The sequence below is a fragment of the Mustela nivalis genome, assembly GCF_964662115.1.
Source record: "Mustela nivalis genome assembly, chromosome: 5".
Lineage (NCBI taxonomy): Eukaryota > Metazoa > Chordata > Mammalia > Carnivora > Mustelidae > Mustela > Mustela nivalis.
The window spans coordinates 120,964,091-120,985,876 of NC_139024.1; the positions used below are offsets into that span (position 1 = coordinate 120,964,091).

The following is a 21,786-nucleotide window of genomic DNA, read 5'->3' on the forward strand; positions in this document are numbered from 1 at the left end:
CAGCTCCTAACTGGAAGGCACATCAGAAAACTCAGATGACTGGCAGGCAGTCTAGAAAAAGAGGCTTCAGTGGGGTCTGTACATGACCTGGCTCAGGAAAACCCCATGCTCACAGCCCTCCACCCCCGTCCCTGGCCCATCTTTCAGGTGCATTAGGCCTTCATTGCTCCTTCTTGGCCCACTCTCACCTGGAATCACAGGTCCTACCCTAATGCTCCTTGCCTGAGGCTGCCAGAGCCTTCCTGCCCCTTTCCTAGCAGGGACTCCCCAGGCAATTCAGACCGTGCCTCTTACACCTTCTTGTAAATGAGGTGTAGGAGATTCTTGAGACCCCATCTCTGAGGCTATCTATCTACCCTCTGCAACCTGAAACTGCCACTGTCACCCCCTCTCCTCCTCCTCCCACTTGGAAATGCCTCTGGACCAACCTTGCTGAGCCTGAAGGTAGAGAGAAGTAGGGACCAGCTCAGAGCACAAAGCCTCAGCCCCCACTATCCAATCCACATCCAGAGCAAGAAGAGGTCATGCTCACCACTCAAGGGCCCCAGGGACCTTGGCTTTGAATAGGGCTAAGGGTGTATATGTACATGTGGCTCCCACTCTCTCAGCACTCTGACTTCAGCTCCTGTTACATTTTCCTGGAAAAAGGTCTTATATTGACCTGGCTACCCCAGGGCCACAGGACTGCTGTCTTCTCCCCACCCTGCCTCCTGTCCTGGCCAGGCCCAGAATGTGAGGGCACAGGGTGTGCACTGCAGTTCCCTGTGGCTTCCATGTAGCAAGTGAACCTCTGATCCTCTCTCTAATGGTCCTTATGGCTACACACATTCAGTAGGTCCCATTCCCACTAGGCAGGACTCCCATAAACCGCTGGGCATACTGGTCAGGGAGATATTCCTGGGAGAGAAACAGAGCACCCAGCCTGTCAGACTGGCCCTGGCCCCCAGACTGAGGCCGCTGGGGTGCTGGGGGTGAGGGATGGAAGGAGAGCAACTAACTGTCATTCTCAGAGCACAGATCTGAGGCTGCATCTCGACCTGGTGCTTTTTAGGTGCTCAGGTTTGGCCGAGGAACAAGTAGGTAACAAATGACAGCTTTCCTCTCGTTCTCCTGACACTACATGATCAGACGGAGCTGTCATCCACTGCAGTTCTCGCTCACAAACATGGGCAGTGGTGGGGTGGGCTGGTGGCCTGATGGCTCGGGGCAGATTTGCCCTCCTTTGTTCTTGCAAGGACGACAAGCCCTGGGTCTGCAAGACGTGAGTTCTCTGTGTGCACCGACATGTCGTGTGACTGTGTCTATCTGGGGAGAGACTCTCTAGCATCTGTCAGCATTCACGGGACCACTGCCCAACTTGAACAACAGTGCCAGGGACATGGGATCCTGAGAGCTGAAGTTGCGATAGGTTAAGTTTGATGTTCCCGGTGGTGTGTGGCATCCATGACTCCATGCTGGTCCTGCTGTCTTGTTTCTCAACAGGACCCTGAGCATCTGGTCACAGGCAGATGGACATGATAGACAGGCTTCCGTTCTGCTTATCCTTTGCTCCCGGATGAGATGAGGTGCAGGTTACTTGCTTGCTCTAACTCTCAATTTCTCTTTGTGGGACAGAGAAGGTTTCTTCCCCCAACGGACCAGTTCTCTGATTCCCTGTCACCACCTGAGTGTCCTCCAATTCATTCATTTCACACTTGGCCCTGACGACCTGGGGTGAGCATGGGACACACAGGTGGGAGGACTCATCCTGCAAGTTGCCCTCAGCTCAACGCTCAGGTTACCATGTCCCAGGCACTGTTGTTCAGGTTGGCTACAAAGTAGGGACATTCAGTAGTTTGCTAGAAGGACTCCTGGGTCTCAGGAGAACTCCATGCTGACTATGATGGTTTATTATAAGGACACGCACGAACAGCCAGATGAAGAGACTTGGGAGTGTGGGAGTGTGCAGATCCCGGTGCGGGAGCCTCTGTCCCCGTGGGCTTGGAATGTGCCCCCTCGGAGCATGTGAACTTGTTCGCCACTTCAGAAGCTCTGTGAACCCCACCATAGAGCAGTCTTTGTGGAAGCTTCATGACACAGGTACATTTGATTCAGTCACTGGCTGTTGGGGATGTAAGTCAGCCTCCAGAGCCTCTCCACAGAGGTCGGTGAGGGAGGCTGATGGCTCCAACTCTCTAGTCATGGCTTGGTCCTCCTGGTCACCAGCCCCAACCTGAACTGTTTAAGACCCTTGGCTATTAGAATACCGGTGACAGTTTTATCACTCAGGAGATCCCAAGGGCTGGGGAGCTGGGTGCTAGGAACCAGGAACAAAGACCACATATTTTACTTATCCCGCAGCCATGCTGTGGTCTTTGAGCACTGATCCCTTGTAGCAGTGGGACCGGAACTACAGAGATGTTGGCTCAGTACTCACATCCCATCTGGTCATTAATGGTCAGCCCATCTTCCTGCTGGAGGACAGTGTCCCCAGGGCCTCCTAGGTCTGCTGGGTCCATTCAGTGTTGCCAGGTTCCAGAAGCAGCAATGTTCTCACAGCACACGGCTTTCTCTCTCAGGGTCTGGGATGATGGAGCTAAAAGACAGTGTCATCTCTTGCTCACACTTCTTCCGAGGCGCTAATGTACTATGGATTTCCCTCATTACATAGCAAATTTATCCCCTCCTTTACCCTCAGTTATTATGTCTACTTCTTTGCATTTATACCTCATTTTCTGCCACTGGAAGGGACATTATGTGTGGCTGCTGTGCTGGTCTAGACTGCGGGCAGCAACACAAGTCTGACAAGTGCCCCCCCCCCCCCCCCGCCCAGTCCACTTTCGGTTATAGCGGGGAGGGAAATACAGGGACAGAACTGGCGGGTAAGGGACCACCAGAGGATGTAGCTATGCTCACAATCAGCCCCGACTTTGCCGGATGGGGTGAAGGCAGAGCCCTCCCCTTCAGGCCCTTAGGAATTCCCACATAGGGTTTAACAAAGTACTTACAGTGTCTTAGGATCCTTCCCGTTTCTGGCACTCACACTTGCATCCCTGTCCTGAGACTCAGCATCGGGTAGGATGAGAGAATGTTGAGGTGAACCACAGTCATACCGAGATCCTCTCCATTGGGAAGGAGTGTAGAGTTACACTGGCAACTGTCCCCATCCCTCCTACTCAGATTCCCCAGGGAAAACTGTGTAGTGGGGACTGTCCTGTAGCCCCACTCACGCTGGGTGGGAGCGCACACTTGTGAAGTGTAAACCAGCACCTCACGCCTCCATGGCCCCAACACCCCTTTTCCACAATGTTTCTGTTACCTGTTCCCATTCTCCATGAAGCTGCTACTCTGTCAGCATGTCTGTATGCCCGTTGTGGGACGTAATTGTTTGTCATGTGTTTGTGGTGTGAGGAAATGTGACCGAGCATTCTTCGCTGGTTCAATACCTTTTTTCCACATGTGCACCAAGACCTGTGTATGAGGATGTCTCAGCAGTACTGTGTATCGTTGCCCAGTGTGAAAAAACATAGATGCGTATGACAGGAAAATACATACATAAGTTGTAGCTTATCTGTACAATGGGATACCGTACAGCCCCGAGGAAGACTGGACTGTGGCTACACCCTACAGTGTGGGGGATTCTCACGGACATGGCGCCGAGTGAAAGAAGCCACACACAGGAGTATGACCCTTTGTATGTGAAATTGAAGACCAGGACTAATTTATAACGTCAGAAGTTGGAGAGTGGTTACCTTTTATGGTGACGTATTGACTGGGAATCTCTGCGAAGCTCAGTGTATTCTATATCTTGCTCTGGGGGTAGTGTGTGGAGGTGTGCACGTGTAGAATTTCCTGAGCTGTCCTCACAGGACCAGTCCTCTCTGTGCATTTTATTTTTTTTAGACTTTTACTTGAAGCATAGCTATGCTCTGTGGTGTTTGTTTGTTTATTTGTTTAATAGGTCTCTAACTGTTGGCATCTATCACTAGGTGAGCAAAGCCCAATCCAGAATACGCATTCCTGTCAAGGCCCTTTCATCGCCCCTTGGGGTTACCGTTATGGCTCTGATTTGCTAGCTATGTTCAAGGCTTTCCTGCTGGGGGGTCGGCCTCCTAGCTCTCTGTGGTGTTTGGTTGGCAGCCAGACAGTTCTTTTTGGTATTTTGGGCCACAGAAGATGCAAGTGGACTGTAGAATTTCAGCCTTTCCTTGCAATGCCACAGCCCCCTCTGTCCCCCTTATTTCCCTGACCTAGGTGGCTATCTTAAGAGAGGACACCAGGAAACCCACTCATCCATTCCAATCCACTTCCAAACTCAGAAGGTGGTTCTTGTGATGGGAATCATCATGTCCTCCTTTGATGCATCACAAATTCCCATAAGGAGCAAGGCCCAGCCCCTCTGTGGCTATTCCTTTAATAGACCATGTTTCCATTGTCCTTCTGCCTGACCATGTGGCCTGGCTGTTGGCCACTGGCCTTGAGTTGGTAATTCCAAAACATGGGGGCTTTTCCCATTGTTCCATTTTTTCACTGCTACGCTTTAACATAAACATTAGAAGTACCCTATGAGCAAAAGACAAAATAATCCTGAGCCTGATATAGCCATGTGGTCTCGGATAATGTTGAAAAAACACTTTAATGGAGAGGACAATGCCTGGAAGAATTCCATTAAAAAGTGATAAAAGTTAAAAAATACTTTTACACACTTTTTAAAAAACAGTATGACAAAATTATAGCACATCCTATATAGTCTTCTCTAACCTTAACTTTAAAAACACAGAAGTGAACAGCTTGGTCAGCTGACCTGTGGGCAGTGATTGAACAGTTCTCCTGTAGTAAAGCTGGACTTTTAAAAAACTAGGATTGGAATCCTCAATACAATGATTTTAATCATCAGTGGCTTCACTTTCAGCTGGACCCCCCCGTAAGTTTTTGAATTCTTGGTTTTGCTGCTCGGTTTTGCAAAACTTTGCTATGTACCTGCTGCTTTGGGTGTCCTTCTTCATAAAGGAAGTCCACTGTCAACTCATCCCGATTTTCTCTCTTGATCTTTCTTTCTTTTTTTAAAAGATTTCGTTTATTTATTTGACAGACAGAGATTACAAGTAGGCAGAGAGGCAGGCAGAGAGAGAGGGAGGAATCGGATTCCCTGCTGAGCAGAAAGCCGGATCCCGGGCTTGATCCCAGGCTTGATCCCAGGCTTGATCCCAGGACTCTGGGATCATGACCCAAGCCAAAGGCAGAAGCTTAACCCACTGAACCATCCAGGCGCCCCCCCAACCCCGCTCCTTTTTTTAAAAAAGATTTTATTTACTTGAGGGACGCTCGGGTGGCTCAGTGGGTTAAGCCTCTGCCTTCGGCTCAGGTGATGATCTCAGGGTCCTGGGATCGAGCCCCGCATCAGGCTCTCTGCTCAGTGGGGAGCCCGCTTCCCCCCATTCTCTGCCTACCTCTCTGCCTACTTGTGATCTCTGTCAGATAAATAAATAAAATATTTAAAAAATTTTTATTTATTTGAGAGAGAGAGAGAGAGCTTACACAAGCAGAGGGGAGGGGCAGAGGGAGAGGGAGAGGCAGGCTCCCTGCCAAGCAGGGAGCAAGACGTGGGGTTCGATCCCAAGACCCTGAGGTCATGACCTGAGCTGAAGGCAGACACTTACCTGACTGAACCACCCAAGCACCCTATCTCGATCTTTCTAATGATGTCCATTTGTAGTTGTCTTTCAACAGTTTCCAGCAGAGGACTCTTGCAGCTAGAATACAGTGTCTGTTATATTTACTGCATGTGTATCTGGGCATTGAATAAATAAAAACTATGGACTTAAAACGTCTTCTTCATGGAAATGTTTCCCATAGGAAGAAATGGTAGCGTGCTGAATCCTTTGGAATCCTCCTTGGCAAGCCTTTCTGTCTTTTTTGTGTTGGCCAAAATTATAATTTCATCTTTCATATCTATTTCCAATTGCACATAGTGGAGCTGTCTGTTACTTAAGGTTTCCAAAGCTTGAAAAGCTTCTCAAGAAATAGGAAATGCTATTCCTTGTAGCTTTGATGCTTTGTGTCCACACCCATGTCAGTTTGTTCCTTATTAATTTTAATCTGTCGTGGTGCTTCCTCAGCTGCAGTCAATGGGGCAAGAAAAGATTGTGACAGCAAGATTTTTATATCCGTGTAATGATGCATCTTCCTTTACTGTTCCAAACACTTCATCTGTAATGTGGATCCCTCCAAACTCCCTTTTTCAGAGTCGCACTAGTTCCTGCATACAATATATTTTAATGAACACGAGAATGTTCTGGAGACTAGGCAGTGAATATCCAGTCACATCCCTGGGCATTCTGAGAGTCTAACCTGAACACTATGTACCATGACTGTTTGTCCTCCAGGAGGGGCAAAACAAAGGAATCATAATCCTTACTCCAGGAATGGAAGGCTGACTACAGGATCCAGTCACAAGTGTCTCATTTTCAATAGATTTTATTAGAAGTCCGTGCTTTTCATTTCTCCTCTGGAAAAAGTATCTTTAACATCTTCACTTTCTTGGAGGCAGGTCTGATGGGACGTGGCAGCCACGGGCTCCCAGCTCTGGTGCCAAGTCTGTACAGAGACATTTTGGCCTGAGTGGCATGAGTGTCACCCAGGTGCCAGGAGCAGCAGAGACAGCAGTTCCTACCGAGGCTCAGGTGTCCTGCATCAGAGGAGTCATGACATCTGTACCTTCATCTTGAAACTTCCCAGTTTGTTGTTCAGGGAGACGCTGCTTTGGGAAACATTCCCAGTGTTCTCCTTTACGTGTCAGTAAAACCCTTCCTTTCCCTATTCTTTGGCTTCATTGAGTCTTTTGCCTTGAACCCATCAAGAAGCGTGCCCAGTTTTCAGAAACACAGCTGCCAACCTGACAACCTTACTTGGCATTTTCCTTTTTAAGTTTAATTTAACTTTATTTATTTATTTGAGAGCAAGAGAGCACAAGTACAGGCAGAGGGAAAGAGAGAAGCATTCTCCCAGGGGAGCAGGGAGCACATGCAGGCTTGATCCCAGGACCCTGGGACCATGATCCTGGGATATGACCTGAGCCAAAGGCTGACTATTAACTGACTGAACCTCCCAGGCACCCCTCCAGCACAATGTGTACTAGAAGTGGATACTCTCCCCAGAAATATGTACATAGGAAAGGAACATCAAATGTGTTGAGCTATCACTTCATGATCCAACAATGCTACTTCACTAATCTATGAGTAGGGACTGGAGTGGAGAAACCTGGGCCATAACAACCATCAAGGGAGTAAGTTCAGACTTGAGTGCCTACAGGGTGCAGATCAAGATCTAATCTCAGATCACTGCTCCAATGTGGAAATTTGTCATTCTTTTCCATTCCTGAACCCCAGTGTCCATTCCCAGAGCTTGTACCTCTCTTCCCACGTACAGGAATGCCACATGTCAACAATCTTGTTGGGGGCAGAGACACCTCCATCTACAGAGAGGGGAACCCACTTTGCCAGTCCTGCAGGGACATGACATGAAGCTTCAACAGTCATGTGACCACCTGCCAGACTCGGACTCAGGACACATGACAGACACACTGGGACAGTGTCCATGCATTGGGCACAGGGGGTCTGAGCAGTGTCACAGCCATGTCGTGCAGCTGTCAGGGGCAGCAGCGATAGCAGTCCCAGCCGCAGGGTCTAGTGGTCTCCCTCAGGGGAGTCAGTGGTGTGGACAGTGGCATCAATACCCAATAGCAGGTGCTGGCTGTTTGTGGGTCTCCGTCTAGAGTCCAGTGTGAATTCTGCTCCCGCTGTGTAGTCTCAAGCCCGTATTGTGGCTTTCCTAGAAATAAAACAAGGTCCCATATATTTTCTCTTCCCCGAGTCTCTCTGTAACTATATGTATGTATCACAAGGAGTCAGAAACCCATGTAAAGAGTTTCCAAGAGCAAGAATTCAGGCATTTTTTTAAACCAACTTTGTAGAGATATGATTGACATACACCATTGTGTGAGTTTAGGGTACAACCTGCTGATTGATACCTTTCTGTATTGCATAATGATAACAACCATAACATTAGCTAACAGGTGCATCATGTCACATAGTTACCATTTCCTTTTGTGTGATGCAGACATTTAAGATCTACACTCTTGGTAACTCAGATGTTTTATGTTGAGCTGATAACTTCCTCATTCAGTCCCCCGGCTGTGCCCCATGGGAGAGGAAAAAAGCATCTCCCAGTATATCCTGCATTTTTCTTCCTACAAAAAAACCACCTGAAGATTTTATTTATTTATTTGAGACAGAGAGAAAGAGAGAAAGAGCAAGCATGTGTGAGAGGGGCAGGGAGGGGTAGATGGAGAGGAAGGACATTTCAAGCAGACTCATCACATGGGCTAGTTCTTGTGACCTTGAGGTCATGACCTAAGCTGAAACCAAGAGTGGGACACCCAGACACTCCCAAAAAACCATTTAAATGTGTCTGTAAGACCCCTTCCTACAATGAGGGTTCTCATTGATGACTTCAGTGTTCTCTATCTGGTGGAGTCACAGAATATGCCTGTGGCTTTGTTACCAAATACTCGGGCCTCTCCCCAGACCCACCAGCTTAAAATGTTGGGCGTGGGCCCAGGAATCACTATAGGAGAGGCTGATGCACAGCCATGTGGGGATCCTGCTTCCTGTGCTTGTTACACTCAGTGTGGGATCTGACGACCAGCAGCAGCAGCAGCAGCAGCAGCAGCACCAACCTTGTTATCAACCCAGCAGCATCTCATGCTCTACCCCAGACTGTCTAGATCTTCATAGTCCAGGAAATTCCTGTGCACACCGAGGACTGGGTCTCCCTGGTCTCTGTGCCTTCTAGACGCAGAACCAGACTGTGCAGTGTGCTCTGGGTGTGAGCTCTGGTCAGCCTGCTTAGCCCTGAGGAGTCCAGGGTTTGGTCCTGTCCCTATGCTTCTCACTCCCTTGGTGACCTCATCTCTGCTGAAGGTTCTAATCATCATGTATATGATGTCCCCTCCCAAATCTATTTCTCCAGTCTGGATATTTCTCCTCCCCTGCAGTCTGATTCCAACTGCCAACCTCACTGTATTTCTAATAGTTGTCTCAGATTCCACATGCCTAACCTGGATGCCTGTGATGCTGCTTCCCCCAGTGTCCTGCTTCCAGAATCTTCCCCATATCCAAGGAAGGCACTCCACATTTCTACTTGCAGTCTGAAATACTGGGTGCCCTCCTTGATTCCTCCTCCCCACCCAGAATGAATCCATTAGGAAATGCTGCAAAGTCCATCTGTGAATATCCAGCACCCAAACACTTCCTATTATCTTCCCTCCTCACATCCCAGACATACAGCCCACATCCCCCTCCTGGGTCACAGCACTGGTTTCCTATATTTTCCCTACTGGTGGCTCACCCTGCTCCTTTCGAGTCTCACAGCAGCAAACTGGTGCTGCTTAGAAAGTCAATCTCATTGATCTGTTCATTCTTGTAACTCCACACCTCACTCAGAGAAAACTCCAAAGCCTTCTAATATTCTCGGACCTCCATGATGAGGTCACCTTCTCACTGAGGCTCCCCTGATCCCTGGAGTAAAGGAGCCATTGTCCCTGTCTCAGCACAGGTGATCTCTGGGTCTCCTTCTTCACAGCTCCTGCCAACTTCCAACTTAAACACTTCCCTTACTACTGTGCTTACACAACACACAGTTCACTTCCTAATGACACTGGTTTGCACCATACATGTGCACCTGTGTACGGACTTTTTCAGTAAGTCCTGTCCATACATTTCCTCTTCTTTGTGATTTCTAATTTTTGCAGCTTCATTCATTGTTAAAGACTGTTTTCTACATGTAACATAAACGTGTGCTAAGTGACTCTTTGTGTTATCAGTGAGGCTTCCAGCAACAGTAGGCTATTAGTTCTTACGTTTTGAGGGGGTCAAAATTTATACTTGGGTTTCTGACTGCATGAGGGGGTCACTGTCCCATCCCCATGTTGTCGGAGGATCAAGTGTAGTCTGCCCCTCACACTAGAACATACTGTCCATGAGACCAGCACATTTTCCCTCTTCTGAGTCTCACTGAGGTGTCCCAGATATAGACATAGCATGTCCTGTATGTGGCCCATGACAGTTATCAGTTGAATGAATGAGCAAATAGAGGACTCCATCTTCTAGATGAGTTTCAGGTACAACTGTTCCGAGGCAGCTGCCACCCCACGTGCATCCACTTCCCCATCAGTGCTGTCTCTCTCCCCTCACAGAGCTGCCCTCCCCTCCCTCTCTCTGCTCAGCCCCTCCCCACAAACCATCTCTCCTGCACAGCACAGCACACAGAGTTCTCTCTCCAGAAACACTGTACTCGGGCTTTTTGGGTTGTTTTCTCCAACCACAAAGAGATCTATGTTAGACTCTGCTTTATAGATCCATGAACTTGGATCCACGCCAGCACTAAGCTCATTGAACTAGGGGTAGGGGAGAGAGGGTAGAGCAGCTCAAGAGAGAAACTAACTGATGTTTATTAAGGCTGAGAAACTTTCAGATTCCTCCTCTATCTTCAGAATCCCAAGAATAATCTAGAAAACAGGTCTAGAGTGAGGGGAAGAGATGGGTAAATCTGAAAGTTCATCTCTCCGTACCACAGAGACTCCTGTGTGCCGGGGACAACCTAGGCCTGTGGGAGCACAGCCCAAAGCATACCTCCTGCTGTAACTGACAGGGTGACCCAGGGAGAATGGGACAAGAACTGGTACACAAGAGCAAGAGCCGGCCTGACGCTCTAGAGAAACAATGAAAAAAGCCCACCCCAGAATGGAGACTATGACCCAACCCAGGCCTGAGGTGAGGCTGACCCAGTCACAGGAAGCTCTTGCTACATAATGTCCTGGTGAGAGGTGATATCCAAGTCCCTGTGATCACAGCTCCTAGTGAGACAAGCTTCCACACAAGGGTCAAGGACACAGAGCAGAGAGATGACCCAGCTGAGGGGTGAGCAAGTCACCCCCATGATGCACTGAGCACACACTGGGCACAGGCCCCATCCCCACTCATCTTCTCACAACCTTCTGCCCCCACCTGCAAGACTCAGCAGAGTAAACGCATGGATTCTGGAGGGTTCTCAATGCTTCCATTTATTTGCTATCTCAATTTTACAAATCTCCTCTTTTATTACCTCATCAACCCCATATGGCAAGAATTAGGAAACACAACTCATGTCTGGATTCTCATTTTCAATACAGAAATAAGTCATTTGTACTCATCCCAACTGAAATAAGGAAAGGGATGGAGATGGTCCAGCCCTGCCTCTGCTGGAACAGGAAAGCACATCAGAAAAGAGAATAAAATCAGAATAGGGAGGGGTCTGGTGGGCAGGGTGGGCAAATCTCATGTCCTCACATTATGCTCAAAGGAACATAGACACATTCTGACATCTACACAAAGAGAAGATAGGGGTTGCTGATGTCACCAAGTGGGGGTGTGAAGAAATCTTCCATCTCTTAGTCCCCACAGGCAGCTAGTCTCACACTGTGAAAAAAATAATGTACAAATTGAGGTCAGTCTCGTAAGTGGGGACATCTCAGAAGCCCCCCTCATGCTCAAAGTGTCCCTAATGCCTCAACTCCTCTCCACATCAGGGTCTTCAGGGTCTCACCTTTAGGAACCGTGAGAGATACATCAGAGCCCTGGGCACTGTCATCGCTTAGGGGAGAACAAACAGGACATGGTCTGAGTTCCCTGTCTACACTATCTCAGGGATCACCCCTCCATACTTATGTGCAGCATGAGAGGAACCTGGTCCTTTTTCTCCTGTAGGAAAAAAAATAGCATATAAGAGGCCTAGGACAGGGCTGGGTCATGAGATCCCAGAGGAAGCTCCCAATCCTGGTTCTAAATGAAATTTCCAGAATTGTAACTGAACTCCCAGGACACGATAGGAAACATGAAAAACGAGGTGAGGAGTCACTGGGTCACCCAGCTGGCTGGAGTTCTGTCCTCAGCAGGGACTTTCCTCTCTGTCCTGTGACTGCTGGGCATGAGGTCCCCTCTACCAGAATTAACAAGATGAAAAAGTGTCCTTCATTTTCACAAGTGTTTGCTACAGAGTGAGTGTTTGTGATCAGCTCCAGAGCAAACAAGTCCATTTGTGAGGATGGTACTTCTCAGTAACAAGGCAGGACAGTCTGCTACCGAGAAAATCCCCCAGTGGGACAAGAAACCTGAGATCCCCCCCCCCCCCCACTGCCCACTCCATTCCTTACCTGAGCACTTCTTCCTTCAGATGGCAGCTCCAATCACTGCAGTGACCACCAGGAGAACCAGGCCAGCAATGATCCACGTGATGGGGATGGTGGGAGAAGGTGGTTCTGGAAATGGAGGCAAGGTCAGCGGTACAGAGCTCTGGTAAGTGTCCTGGCCCTGCTGAAGTTCTCTAGAAGGCCTGATTTCCCTGAGAAGAGCCTCTACCCAAAACCCTCCTTACCCCATCTCAAGGTGACAGGCTTGAGAAGCCCCTCACGCTGCACATGGCATGTGTATGTCTGCTCCTCTCCAGAAGGCACCACCACAGCCGCCCACTTCTGGAAGGTTCCATCTCCTGCAGGCCTGGTCTCCATAAGATCTTTGTCCTGGGTCAGGTCCTCTCCATCTCGCTGCCTGCCAGGTCAGAGTGATCTCCGCAAGGTAGAATTCCAGGGCCCAGCACCTCAGGGTGACATCATGGTCAGAGGTGGGGTGGCGGGTCACGTGTTTATTGGGGGGTTCTGAGGAAGAGAATCAGAAAATGCACACCTGAGTTTACCTTTATAGGCCACTGAAATGGCATTCATGTGATCATCTTGAGATGGACTGGGTATTGGTTTGGATGAAGAAGCACAAAATCCAGCCCTTGGGATCTTCTAATCCTGGAAAGTTCTAGAATCAGGGAGAAAGTCCAGGATAGGAGGCTGTAGTTTTTAGAGGGAGAGCGCACTAATGGTCCTGACTGTGGCGGGTGTATGTGTGTGTGCGTGCGCGTGTGAATGACTCAAAGCACCTAGTCAGACCTCCAACGATGTTCTCACTGGAGAAAAAGGCTTTGAGTGGTTAAGCCATGTTTCCCAGGGTGGCTGCCAGGGTCAAAGGGAACTGCTAATGGGTTATTGCAGGGATGGTCTCCACCTGTCTACTGGGAGAGACTGGATTCCTCCATTGTCCTTTAGAGAAAAGCGGCCCTCTGGCTGAGTCACTCTCTAGTAGGGACCTGAACACCCTGGTGTACCTCCCTCTCTCCACCTGTGAGAGGGCGGTGCCCTGCCACTGAGTCCACGAAGCCAGCCCCAGGGCAGGGGGATCAGGGAGGTCCCGCGGCTCCTGGTACCTGCTCGCAGCAGCGTCTCCTTCCCGTTCTCCAGGTGCCTCCAGAGCTACTCCGCGCACGTGACCTCCAGGTAGTTCCTGTAGCGCTCTGCCTCACCAGCCGCCTCCCACTTGCGGTGGGTGATCTGCGGAGGTCATGGCGGCCCAGGAGCGCAGGTCCTTGTTCAGGAGTAGGCGCCCATCAGGCCCAACATCACAGCCCTACATGCGCTGGATGGTGTGAGACCCTGGCCCTGGCCGACAGGCAGGGGTTTAAGTCCAAATAGAAAATAAAACCGCCTAAAAGCTCCGGCGGGTTGTTCGGGCTTAAAGATGCGGGGACAGGGGAGGGGCCCCTCAGACAGGGGTGACGCTCAGACCCGGACACTCCAGCGAGCCCGGCTCGTTGGTGCGGTGGGGATGGGGGGTCGTGACCTGGACCCCGCTTTTATTGGAATGTCATATTTCAAAAGACTCAGATATGACCAGACAGCTTAAAGGAACTAAGGTTGACTTTATAAAACCTGGAGCCGTAAAGCCCTTTGTAACTATTGGCCTGATACTTTGCTTACAGAGTTCCCAGCAGCCTCACCAGGTGAGAAAAGAGTGTCACTTCCTGGCAGGATACTTTGGGAACCTCAGGAATCGACAGGTATTGCAGGCATGTCTGATGGCAACTATGTGGCTTGGCTTCTGTCCCGGAGAGGCTACTAAAAGTTCACCCTAGAGATTCCTTATAAGAAGTTCCAGCAAAGCAGATTCTAAAAGATCTATATGATCGCACTCACTGTTCTTGATGAGCTTATGTAAATGATTAGGCCAAGTTTGTTAAAACTGGACTTGTTTCTCAAATAAATTAGTCCTGATTTGGCTATCTCTGGAAATTGATGAAGTCCCAGAACCTAAGTCAGGTTCGGTGGGGTGAGGAGGTTCAGAGCCGACGACTAAAGAAAGAATTCTTAGGACATTGTTGGTGCAAAATGGTGGTTTATTAAAGCATGGGGACAGGACCCATGGGCAGGAAGAGCTGCTGCCCCGGGTTGTGAGGGTGGGCATGTTATATACCCCATGGTTGGGGGGAGGTGGTGAAGGGATGGGAGGTTTCAACAGAGTTCTCACATGTTAGGGAGGGCCTACAAGGTGCCGGGAGGAGTCCTTGCCCTTATGGCTTGATCAATGTCGTCTTTAGGTCAGGCACTAACACCAAGATAATTGGGGGATTCTTGGTGGGGCATTATGATCCGGCTATCATTTACATTCCCTTCTACCTCAGTCTCCTCCAGTTTATGGTGGGGAGGGAGACATTAGGGCTTCAGGAACCGAGAGTTATTTCCCTCTGGAAATTTGTGCTATTGATAAGGTAACCTCCCTGTTTAGACCTCTAGGACATCTGTAGAGCAAGGGAGATTCCTGTTCTGCAGGATTGTGATCCCTGCAAGTTAACTATTTATCATTTTATGGCAGTCAGGGGTGCCTGAGGAATGCTACACATATGGAGGGGAGCGGGTAAAGAGGGGGTGCAAGGCACCAGCTTTTGCTCTGTCCTCAGCCAGTCTCCTGCTCCCTCATCATTCCCCCCTGAACAATTTTGACCCTTAAATCTTTAAGGTGGTTGAAGGTGGAAAGTCTCATCTTCTGTAACTTCTTCCTGCTGAATAGGGGCGTAGAGCTGTCCCTACCTGCTCGGGTCAATATTGGTCAGGTTAGGAACGTATAAGTGAGTTACAAAAGGTGGAGGCAGTTGAATCCAGCGCTGACAGTGAAGGGGCGTCCTCGCGCATGACAAGGATCATCTATCGTGGTGAAGTCATTGCAGCGATGGAGTCTTGGCACCAAGTAGAGAAACATGGAACAAAGCAACATATTAAGATTAATAAGGTGATAAGAATGAGAAGCCCGAAAAGGAGATTTGGCCATAGCCCTCCTCCAAGCCAGGAACTTAACCAATCACTAAGAGAGAAAGAAGGATCTTGTAGAGCCTTAATCTGGGCATTCATATCCTTTATTAATACTGTGACATTTTTGTGATAGTTGGGATGTACACACAACATTCTGTGTTGATAATTGCACATGTGCCACCCTGGGCTGATCTCAGGACATCTAAGGTCATCCTATTTTGTAGGACTGCCTTGCGTATCTGTGACACTTTGGTATTAAGTAGGGAGATGCTATTTAGTGAATCATTGAGTGCCTTTGTAGTATATTTATTAAGGGCTTCTACATGTCACATGACATCCTCTAGTCCCGCAGATGAAACAAAAATGGATGCTAAGTGATCATACCATTTAAAAACAGATCGCTTCCATCTTTGTTTTAAATTGGGGAGATTAGCTGGAGTTGTAATGGTTTTAGTAATGCGCCCATGGATCCAGGCAAATCCTAAAGTACAGCGACCTACCCATCCTGGAGGAAGCCAGGGCCACAGGTTGGTTCCACATATCCAGTGGGTTCCGTTTGGAGCTGGCCATCTAATGCCAGGTCACCTTACCCAGTCAGTAGCAAACCAGTCAGTAGTCTGGAGTACTATTATTTGGGAACACATTTCTAATGATAGCTATCCTCGATGTCATGTGTTATTTGCCCAAGTACCATATGTATGATTTCTTTTGTTCCCAGCATAAAACTGCCTTTTAACTGAGCTGTCCAATCATGGGTGTGAACCACAAATATGTATCCCGGATCTGATATATGCCATCTTCAGTATAGCGATAAGGAGGGTTTCGTAACTTAGGCCCATATTTGATTGGGGAGTAATGGCTTGATAGCAATCCCCTTTCCTTCCAAATAGCTCCATGGGCATGTAGTACCAGGAAAGCATATTTGGAGTCAGTATAAATGTTAATTCTTAGACTTTGGCAATTTCAAAGTACTAGTGAGCACTATGGCAAACCTAGCTTTTCTTATTCTTTCTATGAAAACTACTGTCATCAGAAAACCAACTGTAGTTCGTATTTTTAACAGGGGCATCTTAAATCTGGACATATAGAGTAAGCAAAATCAATAACCTCTGAACATTTTTGCTCTATAGAGAAAGAAGTACAGTGGTCAGGTTCAGGCATACAGGTGACTAGGTTTAAAGTTTGACGAGTTTTAAGTATTATTTCTGGCATATCTGTTAGTGTAGCCCAGTATTTAATAAGTTGGCCTCCATCATCCATTGGTGGCCTTTGGCTTCTAAGACAAATCTAGACCTGATGTGAAGTCATTACAGTCAGGGACTGTCTTGTAGTGAGCTTTGAGGCTCTTTTATGAGGGCTGTTCTATGCTTTTGCTAAAGCATCTATTTGCAATTGCACCTCAACAGAGGTGGCCTCTAGGATAAATATGACTAAGGGATGAAACCAATAAGAAGCCCTTTGAGTGGTCCAGCCTTAACAATATCCTGATTACAGAGGATCACTGGCAAGTGAGAAAACTTGTCAAGAGATGCATCATCCAATCCACTCATAAAGAAAGTGGGGTCATCCATTATCTCCACAAGTCCATAGTTAATCCTATGGAGTGTGATAGGCTGGCTTTTAGGCAATTTCATTATCCCAGCCACACATAAGGTGTTAGTTAAGTTATACAATTGTAGGGGAATCAATCCCATTTTCCAGTTGTTTAATCATGTGCTGTGGGGTCTGCTAATATCCCCCCAAAATAAAAAAGCAAGAAGATCATCTAAATGAGCTATTGTGTAACTTATCTGAAGTTTACCTCAAATTGTTTAGCTTAGGTAAACAAGCATTTAAAGACAATCAAATCTAGAATTTAATATCCATAAAGGTGTGTTACTAAAACATAATTTTTCTCTCTAAAATAACCCTCATTTCCAGTGATAGCCAAATCAGGACTAATTCACTTGTGAAACAGGTCCAGTTTTAAAAAACCTGGCCCATTATTTACATAAGCTCAGCAAGAACAGTGAGTGTGATCAATAGATCTTTTAGAATCCGCTTTGCTGGAACTTCTTATAAGGAATCTCTAGGTTGAACTTTTATTTTTTTTTAAATTTATTTATTTGAGAGACGGAGATCACAAGTAGGCAGAGAAGCAGGCAGAGAGAGAGGAGGAAGCAGGCTCCCCGCTGAGCAGGGAGCCCGATGCAGAGCTCGATCCCAGGATCCTGGGATCATGACCCGAGCCGAAGGCAGAGGCTTTAACCCACTGAGCCACCCAGGCGCCCCTAGGTTGAACTTTTAGTAGCCTCTCCGGGCCAGAAGCCAAGCCCTGTACTTGCCATGAGGCATGCCTGCAATACCTTTGGGCGAATTCCTCTTCTGAGACTGCACCTACCAAGGAGTGACATTCTTTACTCACCTGGTGAGGCTGCTGGGAACTCTGTAAGCAAGGTATCAGGCCAACAGTCCCAAGGGGCTTTATGGCTCCAGGTTTCATAAAGTCAACCTTAGTTCCTTTAAACTGTCTGGTCATATCTGAGTCTTTTCAAATATAACATCCCAGTCAAAGCCTTGGTAAAACAACCAGTTTCCAATGATGTCCTGTTACAAGGAGAACAGATTCTTATTGAACTTATGCAAATGACTGATTGCCAGGGAAGAAAGAATACTTAACTGAGACCTTTTGGTTTCAGAGGGTTCAGATAGAGAGAAAAGGTGAATGCTTTGAGCACTTTTACAAATGAGCACTTTTACATCTCTATAAGTTACAGATAACTAGGAGGAAGCATCCCTAGTCTGTAAGAGCAAACATTAGAGAGAACCAGCAATGTTTAAAGTAAGACAAAACATTAAGAGACACAACACTATAATCTTTTAGTTCATTTAGTCCCATGTTACTAATTCTGGTGAATGCGGCTTTAGTCAGTTTTGGAAATTCTTACCCATTTCAGTTTTAGGATTTTCAAGTATATCAAATATCTGTATTTGTCCTGAAAGTCCTTTATAGGAATCTCCTTGAAGATAAAACTCATTTCACAAGAGAATTAAAACAATTATAAATGACAAAAACTCAGAATGGATATGGTTAGAGCTAAAGAGACATGGGAGCTTACAATTTAGCTGCAAGGAAATCAGGTTATTTTTGTGATACATAACATTTCCATAATTACAGTATCAAGCAGTGATCTCTCAAAACGTTAAAACTTTAGGAAGTGCGTAGAATCTCTAGAATAGTTATAGTATTTTCCCAAATGTAATCCAAGGTTTATCATTGGTTCAGTAGTACTTCATGAGCAACTTCGCATACCAAAGAAAAGCCCGAGTTAAAGAGATTTACAATTTAAATCCTGTCAACATTTGCTAAAATCTTAGAAAGTTTTAAAGCACATGCCTAAGTATAATTAGGGTTGTTAAACACCTGATAAAACTGAACATAGAAACTGATTTTTCTGGGCAGGCAAAGAGAAAACCATTTACATTTTCTTAACAGCAGATCAATTGATCTAAGAAAACATTGTCCTTTTGAACAGAGACAATTTCAGTCTTGTACCAATGTACCTTTAAAACCCATTCATTACAATCTTAATACATTCTTGACCATAGCTAAAATTCCTTTTCTGAAGATTTCCCTTCACAAACCTTCTACAACTTTCCTTTGCATTCAGGTTTTGTCCCAAGCCATTTCCTTCCAAACAACCATCTCATTTAGGACAAAATTACCTTCCCTTACCTTCAACAAAATATATTCCCATTCCTTAAATCTTTCTTACATATCTCCTACTTTCCTACATACAGAGTTTCCCTTTATTTCCATCAGTCTTAGTTACACTAAGCAGAACTTTGTATTCTTAGAAATACCTTTAGTTATTAACTGATTGTGAACTGTTAGAACAGAATTCTTCAGGTGGCAATTTATGAATCAGTTAAGTAGAAAACAAGTTTACCAACAGATTTAAATACTCTTAGTTTCTTTACAGTCAGAAGTCAAAAGCACAAACCTACATCCAGTAATTAACGACTTAGCATTTTATCCTGTTTGGTTAAGACCTAGATGTCCACAATTTAATTCCATTTGTCATCCAAGCAAAACTTTAAAACTTTCAGGTTACCAAAGACTTTGAAAGCTACTTCAGCAATTACCCATTAGAACTTTGAGACAGACAATTAACCATCAGTTTAGTCATTTCTTTGCTAATAAATTTTAATAAATAACACAAGCTTATTTGATCTTCAATAAACTTTGATAGAATAAAAGCTTCACATTTACTGCTGTAACTTCAAAGACGCATCTTATCTTAATTAAACCAACAAACTTAACTTAGTTCCAATAGTGATTCATGTTCCACCTGGGCCCACTCCACTTTGAATGTTTACCTGAGACATGGTTGGGAAGATCTGGAGTGGGGGGGGGTGTTAGGTCCAGGGGGTGCTCTTCTTGCTCCTTGACAGTGAAGAGAGAAGGAGCTGTGGTGCATGATCTAGAAGCTAGTCATGCAGACTGCATGCACGTTGGTGCAGAAACAGAAGGGGAAAACAGAGGAAACAAAGTGCTTCCAGGAGGCAGAGAAAAGATTCCCAGTTTTAGAGCTCATAAGCCCCAACAGAGGAGCAGACACCATGCTTTCCCACCAGCAAGGGGAGAGGGGTTAGGCAGTCCAAGTCAGGCCAGAGAAGACAGGGAAAATTCCCTGAAACAAAGAGAGTTTCGGCAGCTGCTTGGGAATATTCCTTATGGTCTCTGTCTCGAGTTAGACCAACCCCAGTTGGCTCCAGTTATAGCCATTAACACGGGAAGTGAGGGAGGGAGAAGCCCCCACATCTATTAGGAGAAACAGAAATAAAGCCAGAGTCCCCTTTGCTAGGGATGGCCCAGCAACCTGGATTTACTAGAAGAAGGCTTATTTACGTAATTATCATAAACCTCACACGGGAGTCTTAAGATTGGCAGCTGTCCTGGTGACTTAGGTGGCTGTCCCATGCCCAAGAGATACAACTTTCTATAAGAACAGGAATAAAGAGAGGCCATCAAGTTTCTGGGTCTTATTGCCATTCCGGCCAGGGTACTAGCTTACAGCCAAAAGGCAGACGTTCTCCTCCCCGTGGAGTAGCCACGGGCTAGAGGATTACAGCCTGAGCAATTGACATGCAAGTGTTCCAATAAGACCATACTCCTTGAAAAGCCCTGGAATGAGAGTAAAGGAAAAGGAGAGAAAGTACTCACCAATTTTGCACCGAAGCTCAGAGTCCAAATGTAAAGACTCACAAACCTCCTGGCTGGCTCGCCAAAAATGATGAAGTCCCAGAACCTAAGTCAGGTTCGGTGGGTTGAGGAGGTTCAGAGCCGACGACTAAAGAAAGAATTCTTAAGACATTTTGTTGGTGCAAAATGGTGGTTTATTAAAGCACGGGGACAGGACCCATGGGCAGGAAGAGCTGCTGCCCCGGGTTGTGAGGGTGGGCATGTTATATACCCCATGGTTGGGGGGAGGTGGTGAAGGGATGGGAGGTTTCAACAGAGTTCTCACATGTTAGGGAGGGCCTACAAGGTGCCGGGAGGAGTCCTTGCCCTTATGGCTTGATCAATGTCGTCTTTAGGTCAGGCACTAACACCAAGATAATTGGGGGATTCTTGGTGGGGCATTATGATCCGGCTATCATTTACATTCCCTTCTACCTCAGTCTCCTCCAGTTTATGGTGGGGAGGGAGACATTAGGGCTTCAGGAACCGAGAGTTATTTCCCTCTGGAAATTTGTGCTATTGATAAGGTAACCTCCCTGTTTAGACCTCTAGGACATCTGTAGAGCAAGGGAGATTCCTGTTCTGCAGGATTGTGATCCCTGCAAGTTAACTATTTATCGTTTTATGGCAGTCAGGGGTGCCTGAGGAATGCTACACATATGGAGGGGAGCGGGTGAAGAGGGGGTGCAAGGTGCCAGCTTTTGCTCTGTCCTCAGCCAGCCTCCTGCTCCCTCATCAGAAATGAGGGTTATCTTAGAGAGGAAAAATTATGTTTTAATAACACTACTTTTATGGGTGTTAAATTCTAAATTTGATTGTTTTAAAATGTTTGTTTACCTAAGCTAGAGGACTTGAGGTAAACTTCAGAGAACTTGCATGATAGCTCATTTAGACGATCTTGCTTTTGCCAGTCAGTCAGCCCCAGATAGAAGGAGCATTTCGGGAATTACAAACAGCCTTACTGAGTGCCCCAGCATTGGCCATCCCAGATGTTACCAAGCCCTCCTACTTGTATGTGGATGAAGAGGCAGAGGTGGCCAAGGGAGTTGTGACTCAGACTCTAGGGCCTTGGCAAAGGCCAGTGGTCTATCTTAGCAAGAAACTAGATCCAGTAGTGGCTGGGTTCCCCCTTGCCTCTGCATAATTGCTGCCACAGCCTTCCTGGTCAAGGATTGTAAATTGACTTTGGGTCAAAATCTCATCTTAACCACCACTCACATTATCGAGGGCCTTCTCCGGACTCCACCAGACCGGTGGATGACAAAAACGTCAGAGTGACGGGATATCAGGCCCTCCTCCTTAACAATGACTGATCAGTTTGTACCCCAGTCACTGCAGGCATTACAGTCTGTCTAGCCCA

At 46.9% G+C, this 21,786-nt stretch overlaps 1 protein-coding gene, 1 long non-coding RNA gene and 1 pseudogene across 3 annotated transcripts in view; 1 reads left to right on the top strand and 2 right to left on the bottom strand.

Annotated features, from left to right (window-relative positions):
- LOC309865892 overlaps positions 1-11,344 on the bottom strand; it is a 73,831-nt gene extending 62,487 nt beyond the window's left edge. Inside the window, exon 1 of the long non-coding RNA XR_014312297.1 lies at positions 11,178-11,344. This is a non-coding gene — a long non-coding RNA (uncharacterized lncRNA). The remainder of the gene's footprint in view (positions 1-11,177) is intronic.
- Positions 1-21,786, top strand: part of LOC309864159 (patr class I histocompatibility antigen, A-2 alpha chain-like) — a gene marked incomplete at both ends in the record, with an annotated part of 171,456 nt that overhangs the window by 87,579 nt on the left and 62,091 nt on the right. The window lies entirely within an intron of this gene.
- Positions 829-6,702, bottom strand: LOC309865162 (twinfilin-1-like; annotated as a pseudogene). The gene is made up of 4 exons: positions 6,697-6,702; positions 5,661-6,576; positions 4,886-5,020; positions 829-897 (listed from the first exon to the last, which is right to left on the bottom strand). The product of its transcript is annotated as a twinfilin-1-like (transcript).